Here is a 13,439-nt window from a genome sequence, read left to right as displayed (position 1 = left end):
TTTTCACCGAATTCTGCTTTCTAAATATTTTTTAAAAGTTTTTTGGTTATTTTGGAGCGTTTTTTTGTTTTGTCCTTTTGGTTGAATTCGAGAGAATTTTTCAATTTTTTGGTTGATTTTGAGGGAATTTTTTAGTTTTTTGGGTTGATTTCTAAAATTTCTCAACTCTAAGGATTTGATTCTCGTTGATTAAACTAATTAGCATCGGCAAAACAACAACTAAGGTTATGAAAACTAAAAATAAGCTAAGAAAATTTAACATAAACTTGTAATGTAGGGCAAAAATATAGGTCATGATAAAACCATTACAAGATAAAAGTAAATAATTGCTGGTGCACCATTCTGAGACCTCCTGGAAAAAAGGCACACCTTTACCAGACTACGACAGCCATCTTGCCAAATCCAATTTGTTGTTGTAACTTTGGTTTTAAAAAATTTAAGGCAACGCTTATAATTAAGCTGGTGCACCATTTTAACATCTTATTTTTTCCTTTTACAATAATCGAGTGAGCAGGTGCATGGAACCCTGCTCACCTTCTAGTAGGTCCGCCCCTGTTTATGTCAGAATCTGGTAAAATGATGCATTTGATGCATGTACCAAACTTTTATTGGGTAAGCGTTTAGTCACTTACCTCTCCAGGTTTGCATGACAGGAACAAAGAAGCAAAAACTGAGATTCTTACCAGGTAAGTAAAGGAGAAGATTCTTGCTCTGTAATCGCATATCAGGTAGAAAAGCGTTTACCAACAATCTATTTTGATAGCCAATAATATATTACCCAATAAGGTAAGTGAGAGTGGTGACTCTTGCTTTTACCCGATAAGCGTTTGGTAAACGGTCTCTTAGCCATATGCACAGTTTGGTCTTCTCATTCTAGATTGCAAATTAATGTCGGACATATTGGTAATTATGGTTTAAATCTATTTTACGAGCCAAACCAACCTGATTACTATGCTTGGTGACAGTTTGGAATTCTTTTTGGAGATTTGGATTGAGAAAAGAAAAAAATTCGGAATATATTTAGGCAATGGATCCAAACCAACAATTAGATTATATGATTTAAACTTTAGTATTTATTAGTAATTTTAAATGTTATTAGCACATAGGGTTTTGCTTCAATCGCTAATTAAGCAAATCAAATCAAACCAAATGATACAGTTTCAAAAAATTTGAACCATTAACCATAAGGGTAGTGCATGATTGATTTGAGTTTGGCTTCAAAGATCAAAAGTACCAGGAGATTCTAGGTTCAAATCCAAAGAGAAATAAAAATCCCCTTGTGGCCATGGAGGTTCAAATGCGGTGACTTCGGGGTATCTGTAAAGCAAGTGATCGCCCTGAGATTAGTCAGCTCGTATAACGGGTTGGATATCCAGGTTAATAAAATAAAAATAAAAATTTGAACCATTAAAGCCAGTTAGAAACCCTAAAGGGTTATTCAAATTCAATTGTTTGGTTTGTCCCCAATGATGTTGACCCTATATTTTTTTAATAACCATGGGTGTTTGTGTAAATTGGCGTACATCTTGTTCGATTGATTTGAACTTGAGCTTCAAAGGTCAAAAATGTCTGGAGGTTTCAGTTTCGAATCTAATAATAAATAAAAATTCTCTTATAGTCACAGATGGTTGCTTTGGGATTAATTAGCCTGCGTAACGGGTTGAAAATATCCAAGTTAATAAAAAAAACTCCTAATGGCTTTGGAGGAAATCAAATTGATAGACTTATAAAGAGGAGCTCCAAAGAACTAAACCATAATAGGGTATATTTATCTTGGAAAGTTATTGTTTAGCTAGGTTTATCTTTTTTTTATTAACCAAACAATTATTATTAACTTTGTTGATCGGGGTATTTTTGTCTTTTTTATATATTGATGTCATATTATTTAAATATTTCATTACTTATTTCGTTCACTTAATTATTACATTTCTTAATTATCTTTATTCATTTAATTGTTTCACCTATGAATATATTCAAACTTTTATAATTATCTTATTCTTCAGGTTTCACCTATGAACTTTAAATAAAAATTATTATTTCATTTTCTGGTTTCACCTATGAACTTTGATTGTCTAGTGTCACCTATGAGCTTTAGATAAAAATCATTGTTTCATTTTTTGGTTCACCTATAAACTTTAATTATCTGGTTTCAAATATGAATTTTAGATAAAAATCATTGTTTCACCTCTGAACTTTAATAATTTGGTTTCACCTATGAACTTTACATAAAAGTCATTGTTTAACTTTCTAATTTCATCTATGAACTTATTTTTAAACAAAAATCATTTAAATATTATTATTGATTATTTTTTAAAAATAAATATAAAATCTTTCAAAAATTAAAAATCATTAAATGATATTTATTGATTATCTTTCAAAAAGTAAAATATGATTACCTTTCAAAAATAAAAATAATTTGTTCCAAAAATTTCTTTCATTTAATATAATTTAATTTGTTTCCTTTTTTTTATTATATTATAACCTCTCATTAATAACAACCGTTTGATTAAAAAATGAAAGACTTAGATAGATTAACAAAGTTAATACTATTAATTGGTTAACAAATGATTATGTTTGTATATACACACACACACATGGGAGGTTCAAGAAAACCTTCAAAAAATGAAAAATTGAGGAACACTCGAGTAACAAATTATTTTAACGGTATGTACATGTACATACAATTAATTGAAGTTGTTTCTTAGTTTTTATGTGCATCTGCCTGTATACACAGATGCATACCAGACAAATTGTTTACAAATTACTTGTTTGCATATGTGTATACTGTCCATATGCATACCAGGGTGTTTCTCAGTTTTTTATTTTTTTGGGGCTTTCCCTTGAACAATCTCTCTCTCTCTCTCTCTATATATATATATATATATATATATTAAAAGAGTTAAGTTGAGAAGCATAAGAAGAAATCTCCACATTTGAATGTACATTAAGATGAGATACACCGAGATGATATACGTTGAGAGATGCATAACATCAAGACATGATTTTGCCAAGTCGTAAATAAGCTGAGTTTTCTATTAGAAACATCCATTTAAAGAAAAAATCAAACTCATTAACCTTCAAATCAAATGCTGCAAAACATATTGGGCTCTCATAAAATACTGAAAAGCTGCTAAAAGAGTGTATATAGTTTAACTAAACACCCCAAATCGTTACCCACTCTCACCTACACCACCAAATAGAAATGGGATCATCATGATGATGCTGGTGGTGCCCATTAAAGAAGACCACAAACATCTGAGAATTGAAAATATATATATATATATATATATATATATATATATATATATATATATATAAAAGGTGGGGATTCTAATCCCTCCCTCCATTTTCTTTATATATTCCTTCCACAAAATTTGTTCATTTTTGTACATTCCTAAAAGTCCTAAACATACATATAAAAGATATCAAAATCTTATAGCTTTACCCACTACTACCTACTTATCTTTAAAGCTTTCCATCATCACCATCTTTAATTTGCTACTGAAATTGATATGAATAAATTCAAACTACAAGGCTTTTTAATTGGTTGAAAACTGTTTTAGAATAACTCAATGTGTTACTGATGCAACAACTCATTTCGAAAAGTAGAATTACAAGTTTCTTATGTAACTTTAAAATCGTGGGTTATCAATATCTTTTATCATGATTTAAAGTTGATCCAGAGGTTTTTGGACCAACCTGCTACTTTTTTGAGGTCTTACAACTGATCAATTTCAGTTTTAACTTTTATGTACAAAAAGTGTATAGTTGTTGAGCCAAATCAAACCGAGTTGTTAGATGCCATAGCTTTGGATGGGAGTTACTACCTACTTTCGTCCCAAGGATGAAACAATGTTTTTGTATCGTTTCATGAAGTTCACGTTTTTTACGTCAATCTATTAATAATTGCTATAAAGTAATTCTTATATATACTTGTTCACTAAAATTAAGAAATATACATTATGTAGAGGCTAAATACATCCATCATATATTGCTAAACGCATCTATATATGCCTACTAATTTCCTCCTCACACATATTAAAATCAAGACTTTCTTTTTACAGTTTCAATGTATAATTTAATCTGATTCTGACATAAATAGATATACATATAACAACACCCTTTATTATACTGTATGATTTGAGTATATATCTATAGGTAGATGTAGATATAGTGATGATTAAATATTATAATGACTCAAAAAAGGGAAAGACCAATTAAGTTGAAATATATTGAAGAATGATGGATGATAAGATGGGGAATAAGTGAGCCATGATTCCCCAATTAACAATAAGCAGTTTCATATGTTGTTTGGGTGCCATATATATATATATATATATATATATATATATATATATATTAAGTTGATGAAAATGGGCCACACATATCCCATGCATGCAGTAAAAGGTGAGATTGAAGTCTTTCATCCAAGTTGTGAGAAGCCATAAATGAAGGAGATGTTAATGTACAGCATGAGGTATAAGTGTTAAATTTTGAGAATAAAATCACACATATTTTCTGAGTTCTTTATGAATAATGTGATGGACTTTTTTATCCTTTTTTTTATATATATTTATTAAATTATAAGAGATGATAAAAATATTAACCTGTTCTTTGCGAGTCTCTTTTTATTTCTGTTATCGATTGTAATATGTTTACCGTTTACAACAACAAAATTGAGTTTATAGGACGTCCCCAATCTCGAAGTGTCCCAATAGATCGCTTTATAGGACCAAAATATAAAGTGTCCTATCTAAATGTGTTGTAATAAGTTTATATGACATTTTTGGACGTTTTAACAAGTTTTTGAGGACATTTTTAATACAAATTGTTGCATTATCAACTTTATATGATACTTTTGAGAAATTGTCCCATAAAATTAGTTTTTTATAGGACACTTATTTTTATATATAGGACAATTTTTCAAATAGTGTCATATAAAGTTGATAATGAAACCTTTATATTAAAAGTGTCCTAAAAAATTATTATGACATTAAAAAAGGTCATATCAACTTAATACGACACCTTTAGATATGACATTTTATATTTTTGGTCATATAAACTAAGTCCTATAAAGAGGTCTATTAGGACACTTAGAATTTAAGAGTGTCCTATAAACCCGATTTTGTTGTAGTGTGATGTTGTTTTTAAAACATTTTATTTGTCTAAAAAATGAAATGTCCGAATTAACACATGGCTTAACAAGAAAATACTTGAATATTTGTTAAACGAAGGGCGTAATCAAATGAAAACCTTGTATATTGTGATAATCGTGAAAACCTTTTATCTTAAGGTATTGTTTCACATGATTTTTTCCATCTAAGTTTAACATTTAATGTATTAATTGATTACATTTTTAAAACAAGCAGATTAATTTGGAATAATGGTTTGCTTAAAGTACTTTTACTTAATTTGACTTTGGATATATTTATTTTATATCATGATTAAAATATATTAGACATATATATTTAACTGACAGTCAATTTTTATTTATCTATTAATTGTCATTATTTACATGATCGAAGGGAAAACAATGATTTACCAAAAAAAAAAAAATCTGTTTTTGCCTGGACGTATAATATTTGAGAAAACACATACTTTAATTATCAATATGCATGTTTCTGCAAGTGATGGACTTAAACGATACAATGGCACGGACCAGCATTTTATGGTTTTATGTGTGTTTTGAAGGGTGTCATCATATTGTTTTGTTGGGTGAATTCATATAGTTTTTGAAACTGAAATGTTGGTGCAAGTCTTTAATGACGAAGATGATAAATGCCCCTGCTTTTGTACAAAAGGCTTGGGTTTGAGTCCCATTATCGTCAAATTTGTTTTTTTTAGCTTAAATATTGGGGTTTCTAATTAAGGTTATATATATATAGTCAAAGGTTATTTTGAGAAGCGGTAAATATTTAAGAAGTAAAGAAGTGATTCTAGCCTTTTATATGGTCAAGATCAGATTTGACTAGTCAATAATTGCGGCTTTGACAGGTCAAAAATTGCTGCTTTGATTAGTCAAAAATTGCGGCTATGCAAAAAATAAAGAGGGTAGTTTGTAACTTTTACAAATAGTCAGCAAACAGGTTCATATGTGAACTTATGTGATTTACATATGAACTATATGTTCATATATAAACCCGTGTGATTCACATATGAACTAATTAACTGATTCATATATGAATCAGTTAAATAGTATACATGTGAACTAATTAATTAACGGGTTCACATATAACATATAGTTTATGAATCACATGGATTCACAAATTATGAACTCATTTGCCGCTTATTTATAAAAGTTACAAAATTACCTCTCCTTCTTCCGGATACATGAGAGGAATTATCCGGTGTTTCAAGATCAAAGTCGCAAATGTCGATCAGATGAAGGTCTATATTATTTACTTCTTAAATATTTACCACTTCTCAAATGAACCTTTCCTTATCTCTCTCTCTCTCTCTCTCTCTCTCTATATATATATATATATATATATATATAGAGAGAGAGAGAGAGAGAGAGAGAGAGAGACAAAGCTCGAATACAGGTCCTTTTATGTAGAGACAAGGAACCAACCAATAGATTTATATTAATATTATAAAAAATTTCTATAAATATTTCTTAGAGTAAAATTGTACCACAACTTGAAAAAAATTATAGACCCACCTATTCCTTTATATTGGTGTAATATTGTATAAATTAAAGATTCATCTTTTTATAGAAATAAGAACAATAATTTTCAGCAATAAAAATATAATAATGCTCACTATTTAAAAAAAAGAAAAGAATACAACATTTATTTTTCTAATAATTACAATGCTTTTCATTTTCTATCAATTGATAATTATACTTAATATTTAAGCCTTTAATCATGATAATGGTAGATATTTGGTTAATGGCTGTGGATGCTCTTAATCAACAAGAGTTCCATTTATCATGATGATGCTTAGATATTCGATTAATAATGAAATTACATATCAAATCAAATGTTATTTAATGATATGATTAAAGTCTTTTAATCTTATCTTAAAGGATGCTTAATTAACTAAGATGGAAAAAAAAAAAGGATTAAGAACAGTGGGAACACAAATTAGGCCATTTCTTGGATTCCATTGTTCATGCTGGCCTCAACAGAGACAAACAGATAGCATCAATCTGACACCATGATCTCACCTCAACTTAACTCATTGAAAACAACAACATTCCAGTTTAAGTTCATTGTCCCCACCCTTCATTTGTCTAGCCCTTTATGCAAATTGACCTTTTTACCCCGGCCTGTTCTCTGATTTTACTTATTTACCCCTTTCACCTGCGGTACTTTTGCAGTTCATTAAGGAAAACGGGAGAAGGGTGGGGGGATCACAAGCGATGGAGAGAAGGTTTTTAATGTTTTCCCATAACTCCATATTTCTAAAGTGGAAAATGAGAAAACCCCTTTTGTGCAACTCTTTTGCATTGTATTGATTAAAGCCTCAAAAGTTCTGTGAAGGGCTCATTTCTTCATATCACTCTTGGGGGGTGCATGGTGGTCCTTAATTACATAAACAAAGTACATGCATATTATATACATACATATATATATATACACACACACATAGAGAGACATAAATGAAGATGAGTGTATGAAAAAGGTTTCTTCAGGTATGCAGGTTTCTCATTGAACACTAAAATATGTGTCTGTGTGACAGTGAGGAATCATACATATATATGCCTCAAAGAGAGTGTGTGTGTATATACACACACACATACACACCAAATAAGTACTCTACATATATATACAAACACAGACATAAATGAAGATGAGTTTTATGAAAAAAGTTTCTTCAGGTATGTAGGTTTTCTCATTGAACACTAATTATGTGTCTGTGCAGTCTGTGTGAGGATCATACATATATATGCCTGAAAGAGAGTGTATACATGCATACATACACATCATAAGTAGTCTACATACATACAGTACTATAAAAATGCATTTGATATATACTATGCAAACAACAATTAATGATGTATTGTGAAAAAAGGCTTCCTCACACACATATGCAAGTTTATACACTATAAATATATGTACAAATACATATGCACACACACATCAAGATGAGTATATATATATATACACACACATGGGCTAAACGTACCAATCCATCTAAGATATCCAACAATAATGAGTACAAATTTATGAAAAAGGCGACCTCAGACAAGCAGGTTCGGTGAGTGAGCCCAATATGTGTTGAGAGGAAACATATTCTTTAACACACACACACACACACACATATATACATATGTATCTATACATTCATCTTTTGGGATATATAAAGAGTATGAATGCAACTAATGGCAAGGTGTATAGATTTTAGTAATGGAACCCCAACAAGAAAAATGCAAATGAAAAAGAAGTCTTATATTCATTCAACCTCCAATATATATAATCCAAACAACCATACATTGCACTCATGATCAAACTTTAAAAAGTTAGCAATACAATTAGCTAGCATAACTCCATCATGATCATGCCCTACCATACAAACTCAAAAACTTAAAAAAAGTTGAATGCTTCTTCTAATAAAAACCACACACAGTACCTCAAATTTTCACACACTACTAAACATATATCTCCTCATCTCTCTCTCTCTCTCTCTCTATCATCAAAGAGATTCAAATAACATTCAAGAAGAAAAGCAAACCACTAATTACTAACTATAACCATTACTACATACTAGAGGAAACAAAAGTAATTTGGTAGGGGATGATGATCATCTTACATGTGTATGAACATGATTATAAATCGATGCCAAGTGAGAAGCAAAGAAGAGTTCTATATCTGGAGGATCAAAGAACGATATGGGTGTTCTCCTCAACGTACAACTCGAAACGAGTCTTCTCTTCTTTGGAGCAGGTGGGCAGGTTAGAATCTCTGGTATCTGGTACTTCTGTGCTTTAGGGGTTGTACATCCAATACTGCTAATCTCATGATCCATCTTCTTCAAAACTGAATTATCAGAACATGTCTTCACCGGTGAAGCTGTAATATTGCTGATCTCTTCCTTCGTTTCAAGCTGCTTCTTCTTTATGGTTCTTCTTGGTTTTCTTGCACTTTTTCTAGATGGTGCCATTGACGAGAGGCTTTTTGAGTTATGAGACAAGGTATGAAAAGTGAAAGGAAGAGAGAGAGAGAGAGAGAGAGAGAGAACCCAACTGAAATCTTTTCTATGTTTGGTTAAAAAGGGGCAGCAGTAGAATCACCATTTCAAGAAAAGAAGTTGTAAAATGGAAAACCCAATGAAATTCTTTGACTGAAAAAGTAGATGGATGTTGTAAGTGCTTTTCAAAGCCCACACAAACGAGTACTTTGTGTTGCTGTTTATATCAAACCATGGGGAAGAAGAAAAACAAGAAAACAAAGAGTAGAAAATGAGAGAATCTTGAAGATAGGAGAACAAAGATTCGCTTCTAAATCTGCTGAAAAAAACTGTTATAAAACCAGAAGTTACGCAGAAACCCTAAGTACGAGAAAGAAGGAAACGAGGAAGAAGATATACGCGTAAAACAAGCAATAACCTGAAACCCTAGAGAGAGAGAGAGAGAGAGAGAGAAAAAATAGAGAGGGGGCAGGTTGTGCGGGAGTGGGTATATATAGTGATAGAGACTTGGGTCTTGCGGCTGCCCGCTGCCCGAAATTGTTGCTATTCTTTTCTTTTTCTTTTTTCTTTTTTATTTTTTTTATTTTTATGGTCAAATGGCAAACAGAAGTTCGAGTTGATTGATTTAATTATCAAAGTTTTCAACATTAAATATTAAAAGACGAACCTTCAAATTAAAGGGAGGGAGAGACATGAATTGCTTCTCTTTAAGGTTTTTATTACTTAATTAATTTTTATTTTCTTTTTTTCTGTTTCCATTAATAGTAATCTTGCAACCAATACAACAAAATATAACATATAAATTGTCTAAGTGTTTTAATAGAATATTTTATAAAACTTAGGTTTTTGGAACCATCTAAAATTGTTATAGTAGGTTTATAAGATGTTTTATATGTTTTAACAAGTTTTTTAGAATACTTATAAAGTAAAAATGTCTTATTAACTAATTTATATGACACTTTTGATAAATGTCTTATAAACCCATTTTCTTATATGACATCTTTTTCAAAATATTGTTCTATAAAATAACTAATACAACACGTAATTTAAAATACGTCCTAAAAAAACCTGTTAAAACATCTGGAAACATTCTATAAATTTATGGTAACACTTTTAGATAAGACGTTTTTTAGTCTTGTAAACTTGCGCCCTATAAAGTTTTTTTTTTTTTTAGGATGTTTCTTAATTTTAGGCGTCCTATAAAATCAATTTTGTTATAGTGATACATTCATGTGTCACCGATACAATAATATCATACTTTTTAGTCTTTCACACACACACACATATATATATATATATATAGGTATATAGAACGATATATGATCATGAGAATTAAAGTCTCCATTATTTGATCAAGGATCTTGTGTATCTGCAGGTCAGTTTGTATAATTAAGATGTATTATCTATGGGTACTATAGAGTTGTAACGTTTGTTTATTAATGAATTCCCTTTTGGGAGGCTATTCGCAATATTCTTTTCAAGTAAATTGAAGTGAAGCAGACCATCTTATAAAGGATCCATCCGGAGAAATTTAGGTCGGTGATTATCAACGGATCATCCAGAGAATAACAACAGTTTGATAGAATCCGATGTTTTTTGAGAAAATGCCAATGGATCACCCATAAAATCATTGGGTAATTTGTTACTGATTTGAATTACCCATAAACAATTTACCCACCAACTTTTGTGACGGTTTTCTGACGAATCACCCTTTAACAATAGAAGAAGATAAAAAAAATAAGGAAGAGATCCTTCAATTAAACTAACTCCTCATAACTTCAATGGAGACATGTCCCGGCCAATTGCTCTTTCTAAATCTAGAATGGATTAATGAAGTTTGAAATTGAGAAATAATTATTATAAAGATGGTACTCCATCCTCTTGTTTCTTCTTGAAATATATTAAGCAACAAGAGGCTATTGCATGCTAATATAATGGGTATTCTATGAATCACATTTCAAAGTTAGACACTATAACTATATATGTATCCTCATACTGATTGAATAAGAGTTAAAGTGAGAAGCGGAAGAAGGGATCTCCACCTTTGAATACACATTAGGATAAGATACACTAATTAATCAATTCCCGTATCAAGTGTGATTCATTGGTAGGTTTTAGATTAAAGGTGATCATTGGTAGGTTTTAGATCTCTTCTTACACTTCTCACTTTAACTCTCATTCTCATATGATATTTCATTTATTAATGCAATTGCAAGTGATACAAGTACATAATGTATGTATACGTATACACACACACACACACACACATATATATATATATATATATATATATATATGTGTGTGTGTGTGCGCTTTTGCTAGCATAAATAAATTTCATATAAGGGGAAAAAAAAACTCAAGAAAGTATATGTTGTATTATTTGTAGTGATTAATTCATAAAGGCCAACCATCATGAATTGGAAGTTATTATTCAAAAACTCTTTTTGCTTTTTATAGCAAAAAAAAAATTTGAAGATGATGATATGGAAAAAAAAAAGGAGTAGTAGGGAGAACCCAAATAAAAGAAGGAACTCAACAATCATTTAAAACTAATGAAAAACATATCAATAATAAATATTAAATTAGAGAAAATCAAATTATCGTTTTTTGATGTATTTTATTTTCCTCCATTTTTAATCATATTTTTGTGTAATTTTTAGGGGGATTAAAACAAGGAAAGTTATAATCATTCAGGAACGGACCCAGAATTTTTTTAGACGATGACACCATTTGACTATTAAAAAAACTATGGGGAAAAATTCTCAAACAATTGCACCGTTCGACTAAGAAAATGACACAAACAGAATTCGAACTTGAGTCTGAAGTGGAATAAAAACCTAGCAAACCAACTCTACGAAATAAAACTTGTTCTCGTTGTAGTTTCAATTACATACAGTGGCATACACTACATTAATCCAGTAACATTGCACCTTTCACGAACCTAATTTTATTTACCCTTCGATGAAGAAATAATACGGCGACACGTGCCAACCACTATAGCTCTGTCCCTGTAACCATTTCTTTAATCACATCGATCAATCCCTTGTATCAATAATTAATCTAACTTTTTATGATAAATTTTTCAAAATTTTCTTTTAAGGTTGTCCCTAGTATATATATACATATATAAATTCATTTTAATTTCCTTTTTTAAGGTAAGATAATACTATAAAATTCAAAAAAAAAATAAAGCAGAAGATGGGAATATTTAAATTTTTAACCTTCCTCATTTCCATCTTTTTATTCTAAACAAAAAAATGAAAACTTTCATTAAAGTATCTTGCTGATATCATCATCTTAAACATATTCTACACCTGCTCTACTTTGAAATACTCTTTCTATCTCATCACTAATATTAAACACAATCATTCCATATCCCCTTAACGTGTATATATATATATATATATATATATATATATATATATATATGTGTGTGTGTGTGTGTGTGTGTATGTGTGTGTGAGGGTTCAAACGAAAACACTTCCATTTTATAAGAAGGCGAGAACACCTTTATCACATGATGTGATAATACGTGTGTAACGTTAAATTATTGATGGATAGAATGTTGATGATGATCCATAGTATTTGGTGCATAGGAAAAGACACATACAATATCCGATTGTAGACAAGATCATGTGTGCAGGCAAATCAAGTGTATTTGGTCTAAAATCAGAAAGAGACAAAGGCTACAAAATCAATCACAATAATTTGGAAAGAATATATCGTGTTTAATTACTCCCAATTTATTCCTACAAATTAAATAACACCAATTATTGCTCTTTAAACTCTAATTAATTGGGGTCATAAAATCACATGGACAGACAAATTTGAAATTATAGGATTCCACTGCCCTTGCTTAGGGCACATTATCCCATGCCAAACTATTTATAAAAACCACTGCATTTTATTTTATTTTATTAAACAATCATTTTTAAATTATTTAAATTCAAACTTTTTTATCCAACGATTATTATTGGGTTTATAATCTCTTTTTCTTTTTTGTTTAACTAGAAAAATACTCGCATAATACAGCGATACACATCTCGATTTTAATATTCTATTTTATTATTTGTCTCTGTCGATTTACAATTCGATTTTATGTGTTTTTAAGAAAGCAATAATGATTTTATTTTTGAAAACAAATATATATCAATGTTAATATCAAATCAGCTATTTAAAAATTTTCATTTTTTTATGTAATTTTTTTATTGTAATTTAATTTAAGTTTAATAACGAAATAATTTATTTTTGGTTTAATAATATAACATTTTATAAAGATAATAATTAAGTATTCTGTTAGAACTCAA

This window comes from Cynara cardunculus, assembly GCF_001531365.2.
Source record: "Cynara cardunculus var. scolymus isolate 2C chromosome LG 11, CcrdV1, whole genome shotgun sequence".
Taxonomy (NCBI): Eukaryota; Viridiplantae; Streptophyta; class Magnoliopsida; order Asterales; family Asteraceae; genus Cynara; species Cynara cardunculus.
This window is presented reverse-complemented; position numbering follows the sequence as displayed.